Source organism: Amblyomma mixtum, chromosome 1 (assembly GCF_055824585.1).
Source record: "Amblyomma mixtum isolate Tamu chromosome 1, ASM5582458v1, whole genome shotgun sequence".
Classification (NCBI taxonomy): Eukaryota; Metazoa; Arthropoda; class Arachnida; order Ixodida; family Ixodidae; genus Amblyomma; species Amblyomma mixtum.
This window is the reverse complement of record NC_143012.1, coordinates 24,512,785-24,518,477: the sequence shown is the minus strand read 5'-3', so window position 1 is coordinate 24,518,477 and position 5,693 is coordinate 24,512,785.

The window sequence follows — 5,693 nt, the reverse complement described above, 5'->3', positions numbered from 1 at the left end:
GAAGTCTACCAAGGTAGTCGTTCTTTTACTGGTTCTTTTCTGTGCTGCTGTGAAGCAGTACTAATTTAAATCGTCTAACACAACGGCGATTCCTCAATGGCGATCTTCTTTCTCAATCACCGCCGTGACTAGCGTAAACAATTTCTTGGTTTGAAATGAATGCTTGGCGTCGGCAAAGCAAGACGCTGTCTTCTCTGCGCAGTTTAAATGCAACACTGTTAGAAACCCGATGGGGCCAAAATGCATCGTCAGTCATGCAACTGACCCATTGTTGGTACGGAAGTGACGTCACCAGACCGGAGCATTCTCATTGGCTGGAGGAAAACGATGTCACCAGATCAAATCATTGACATTGGCTGTAGGGAAGTGACGTCACTTCGGTAAATGCATCGGGAGCTACTAATGCTATCGCAGTGCCAGCACATAATGGATTTCGATGTCTCTCCTTTTGCTTATACGCTTAACATTCAGCGTGTTGGCATCCCGGTTTTTGCAGATAACAAGATACCAGCTAAGTTACCGCCCTATCTCACTAACGAACATACGATGCAAGATCATGAAAAATACAATCTACTCTCAATTCATGACCTCTTTAGGCTCGAACAACTTTTTACCCCCCCCCCCCCCCACACACACACACACACACAACATGGTTTCCGAAGGGCTTCTTTTGCGAAACGCAGCTGGTACTTTTTATTCATCATCGTCAGCCTGACTACGTCCGCTGCAGGACTGAGGCCTCTCCGATATCTCTCGTATTAACCCTGTCTAGTACCAGCTGCGGCCAGCTTATCGCCACAAACTTTTTAATCTCATCAGCCAATCTAACTTTCTGCCGCCCCCTGCTACGCTTACCTTCTCATGGAATCCTGTCCGTTACACGTAAGGAACAGCGGTTATCATTCACTTCGCCTTACATGCCCTACCCAAGCCATTTTCTTCTTGATTTCGACAAGGATGTCGTTAACCCGCATTTGTTCTCTGGCACCCTCTGCTCTCTTCCTACCACTTAACGGTCTTAACATGCGCCTATACCTTCTGGCAGTTTACACCCGTACCGCGGACGCTTGCTCTTACAAATAGCAACCATAGCAGGAATTGCAGTCAAAGTCTACCAGCCTCGCCACAACAACTGTGGAGTGGGAGTCATTAAAGGTGCACTGAAGAGGAATCTGAACTCGTCTTTTTGCCGCGGGAACTCAATATACACGTTCCGAGCATTCTTAGAAACTTCGATTTATTGCCCTGCGTGGCCGATTTCCCTAATTAAAACGAATTAACGTCCGGCTCCTGCCTTTTTTTTTAAATTCTCCCTCGTACGGTGGGCGGAGTCGACCAACGCGGGGAGTGCCTTTCATCCAGTCCCGTGGCGGCTTGCCGCTCTGCCATCGGCAGAGTAATACGTAGTAGTCCGTAGAAGCAAATAGTCCGCGCGTAGTTTTATTCCTGCGGGCTTATTTTGCGGTTACATTATCTGCAAATGAAACTATTTATTCACGGAAACCTAAAAAATAAAATGAAGCGAAAGCGAAGCCTCCATGGAGCTGGCTGAAGGGCACTCCACGCGTTGGTCGACTCCGCCCACCGTACGAGGGAGAATTAAAAAAAAAGGCGGGAGCCGGACGTTAATTCGATTTAATTAGGGAAATCGGCCACACAGGGCAATAAGTCGCAGTTTCTAAGAATGCTAGGGACGTGTAGATAGAGTTCCCGCGGCAAAAAGAGGAGTTCAGATTCCTCTTCAGTGCACCTTTAAGGGTGTTCCCCTGGACCTAGCTCAATCAGAGCTCCGATAAAATCTGTTGGCCGTCTCAGAAGCTCAGAAACATCCCGACTGTATCTGTGACAGAATATGGGCCGGAATAAGCTATTCAGGGCCATACACGGTACCGTGTGTGAGTACATTTAAACAACTACGGCAATAGCGTTTTGACCATGTGGCTAGCGCCTGCCGACTTGCCTTGCGCTGCTCTCGTTGACGGTGATGATGACAATGTCCTCAAGCTTAATGGCACATACCCACGGCGGGGTATTGGCCAGGGTGCATAGCTCTCGTTGTAGTGGCAGCCATGGCCGAACTGCATGTCCAAGTGATAGCTCCCTTCGTCCTAATTGCGGTAAGCAGCATGAAGCAACGTCTTCCCGTTGCACTGCCTACCAAAAGGAGAGAGCCATCTGGAAGTACAAGAACTCCAGCAACACAGACTAAGTCAGCAAAAGCTGCTTTAAATTGAGTAAAACTAAATTCGTGGTATTCGCCGAAGAACAAAAATCACTGCTGGGGAAGAAAGCGCCTAAGCCACCGGGCAAAGATAAATACAGCCACCTGCGCATTAAGAACGGAGTTGAGTTTCCTCTTCTTCTACCGCGCGAATGAAGTTAAGCCACCTCCCATAGCAAGCGCACATAGGATACTGCATGCGACAGACCTGTTAGCCAAAATTGAGAACGTTCCTGCTCCCTACTGTGCTCGCTTATAGAGGCTGTTCACGCTTTTCTTACACCGCTCTCCTCGTCGGTCGCGAAGGTCATCCTTACAGGCCTTGATTTCATTAAACCTCTGCTTGCCCAATGGGGGTCGCAGTCAATCGGACAGCTCCTCTCCCTAGCGTGCAAAGCATCCGTAACAAGGCCCCCATCTTTCAATGCAGCACCTGTAGCCTCCGTCGACGTGCGCTGATTTTCGACATTTTGTTTCAAAGCACCCTTTCCCGATCACTGATATCTCAGCATGTCGACCACGTAATAGGGTAAACATGAGGGTCAGTTGGTGCGAAAATTGGTGTGAAGTCTTGGTGATAGGAAAATGAAAGAACGTGGATGAGAGGGAGCTACTGGAAGCCTATCATATCATGATGCAAGGAAGTAACACGTGCATCAGTTCACCTCCACTGTTGCTCACGAATTAGGTCACTAAACAACAGTATGCACGTGTAAGTTTGAAAGAACAAAAAGTACCTGTCATTTCTTGTGTGTGCTGAATAAGTCTACACATGTTTGCGGTTGCGGTGTTGAATCGCCACGTCTGTTTTTCTCGTTTGATGAGCATGGGCTGATTGGTATCCTGGGTTGCCGTCTGTCAATTAAACTTCAGTTGTTAGTCCACCGCTACCCGTGTACTCCTTCGGGTGATCCCGTCTGTTCGCTGGTCCCTGTACGTTCGACTACGTACCGCAATCCGTCTCTCAGTCTACACCGTTCTGTCACCGATGACAGGCGCCGACATCAGCAAAGCGCTTTTGGTCGCCTTGAAAGACGTCACCTCCATTCGACATCCCCCACCAACCGACTCACGGAATGAGTATATGAGTATGTTGCAGACACTGTTAAGGTCATTAATCTGTACTTTAGAGTGATCGTCGGTTTCATATTACCTCGTGTCAGTTTTTATGTGGACCGCCATCAGGATATTGGACGTAGTACACCTGCGCCTTATGTCATAACAGGAGGCCTAAACGCACAACGTTATGCTTGGGGAGGCATCAGGTCAACAGTCAGAGGACGTCAGCTATTTGACTTCGCGGTGTTCAACAATTTAACCTTTATACACAATGGGCAGGCAACTTATTATCGAGGTGCAAGATCCAGTGCCCGTGACATCTCTCTGATTTCTGCGCATCATTCATCCTCAACTACCTGTTCTGTGGATACAATCTTACGGCAGCGACAATCTATCTACGAACATTGAGGTTCGTGGTGTTTTTGTGAGTTCCCAGTGGTGCAATGTATACGCTGTACGAATTAGGGTGATTTCGCTAACACCGTAGAAAAACTGGAGCTCTCACACCTAGATTGCGTTTGCGTCCTTTTTGTCCTCAGAAGTAGCGCAGGATAAAATATTGCCGCGAATATTTGTAGTGTTCGTTTGTTGATTCTTCGAAGCTAACGGCACTCCGCCTTATCGCTTTTTTTGTGATGCAGGACGCGCCTAGATTTATCTCTATTGATCGCATCCAGGCGGAGCCGATTCTACGCTATTCCAGAATGTTCCAGTAACTTTGCAAGCTTTATCTCGAAAGTTCGCTATCAGCTTTAAAATGAGCATGACCGAGAGCGGCGGGCATTCTGATCGACGACCGCCGAGCACGCTTGTTGCTACGCCGCCACCTAGTGATTCAGTTCTTTGCGGGCGCAAGTAAGCCCAAATAAAGTGTCTCGTTTAGAAGACATTCTCGCTGTTTTCCTGTTCGTGATCACTACGTGACAACACCCAGCACTAAGGTTATGACTGTCCGAAAAGGGTACATAGCGTTGACGCTGGATATGAGCGACTTGGCGCAATAGGCCGCACAGCAGAGATACGAGCGCTCAAGACGGATTTTAAAGAGGTAAGCGTAGTTAGTTGTGCACAAAACACGTTCAGTGTAATTTGGACAAGCTGAAAAGACTGAAATGGCGATTCTTTTTGCGCGAAGCTGGGTCCTAGAAAGTATTTTTCAAAGGTGTGGAGCATATTACGCAGCCTGGTCAGCTTGCGCAATTACATCCTTTCGAGTGTGTAGCTGTTAATGCGAATACAGCGGAGGCTTTCTGTTCGAAGATAAATGATTCATTAAGAGTCTTATCGGTGCTATTGCATCTAAAAAGAAAAGGGCTTAATCGGGCTGGTTGGCACACGTCGATGGAAACACCGGATGTTGTTAGCTGCCCTGTCCTTTCTCACCTAAGAAATAAGGCCATGGCTTAGCTGCTCGCACACCTCCTGGAAGGCCGACCGCCTTGAAAAGCGCTGGAAGTGTGTGCGTGCTATATCTGTCCTCGAACATGAAAAGCTATCTACTGACTTAAATGAATACCTTCAATTGCACTTCTAAGATGAGTGGGAAACTGATGGAGAAAATGGTAGAGAGAGAGAGAGAGAGAGAGAGAAAGGAATTTTAATGAGAGAAAGGTGGAGAGGTCGGCCGGTGGTAACATGGCCCTGGCCTGCTATACTCTACACAGGGGAAAGGCAAGAGGAGGCAAAGGAAAGTGCGAATGAAGGCTGATGATGGCATAATACAATGAGTTTCACGGGGGATGTCTACACACACGCACACGCACGCACGCACGCACGCACGCACGCACACACACACACACACACACACACACAAACACACACACGCACACGCACACGCACGCACGCACGCACACGCACGCACGCACGCACGCGCGCACACACACACACACACACACACACACACACACACACACACACACACACACACACACACACACACACACACACACACGCACACGCACACGCACACGCACACGCACACGCACACGCACACGCACACACACACACACACACACACACACACACACACACAGAGAGAGAGAGAGAGAGAGAGAGAGAGAGAGGCTGGTTGGCTGGCTGGCTGGCTGGCACTTGCATCGCGGTTAGTAGATGCACATAAAACTCATAAAACTGGTGTCTGCAACACAAACACCGACACATGTCATTAACCACGTAGGTTGTGCACAGGCGATCACAGACGAGTATCCAGGCCTGTTTCACACAAAAAGTTGAGCAGGGCCTTTATCACACGCCACCAATCAGAACGTCTCGTCCTGGCGCCCAGAAGAGTTTCCTCAGAGGGAGGGCGAGAGTCCAGTTGTTTCACGGTCGCCTCCAATGTTCTTCTTTCAGCAGTATAGTTCGGGCACTCACAAAGAAGGTGTCCAATAGTCTCTGGAGTATGGCACTGTGC